Genomic DNA, 727 nt, shown 5'->3' with positions numbered 1-727 from the left:
ACTGGCTTTGATTATCTGTAGCTTCAACCTCTGTTTTCACAGAAGCCTTTGTTTAGATTAGTAGAACACCTTAGAAATTAAAAATTCTGTCTTTAAAATGGAAAATTCCCTTTCAGCTCCTTGCTTCTGAAGTTTTCAATCCTTCTTGTAAGGCCATGTTATTTTCCATTAGACCTGACACAGCAAACATTAAAAAAAAACCTGAACACCTCAACTCACACCAAACCTTAAGACAAATCAGTGGCCACAGTCCAGGGAAGAGTGAGCATTTTCTACTTACTGTATTCTCCCTGCACTTTTGATACCTTCATTTTTTTACCACTTGCAATGTTGGAAGACTTTGTATAAGTATCATATTCATAGAAATGTAATAACAATAGCAAAAAGTTTATTTTGATGTCATTTCATTTAGGCGTGAAAGAAAAAAAACACAGCTAATACCCAAAATTCTTTTGGGCTAATTAAAAACTATTTATTTCCAAAGTACGTTAAGGAAACACTTCTAAATGGCAATATTTTCACTAATTAATTCTACTACCTTCAAGTATTAAAAGGAGAAATTCATAAAGCATTTATGCAATCTTTTAAAAATCTACAAAAAACTTGTATACAAAATTTCTTCCCTTTGTACTTATATTATTACCTTTTTTATCAAGACAATTATAGTTTACAGATTTTTGTGGAATCAAAAACTGTAAAACCATTTAGTCTCAGCAATAAGCCTCTG

The sequence above is a fragment of the Sylvia atricapilla genome, chromosome 3 (assembly GCF_009819655.1).
Source record: "Sylvia atricapilla isolate bSylAtr1 chromosome 3, bSylAtr1.pri, whole genome shotgun sequence".
Classification (NCBI taxonomy): Eukaryota; Metazoa; Chordata; class Aves; order Passeriformes; family Sylviidae; genus Sylvia; species Sylvia atricapilla.
Note: the sequence above shows the minus strand (reverse complement) of the source record.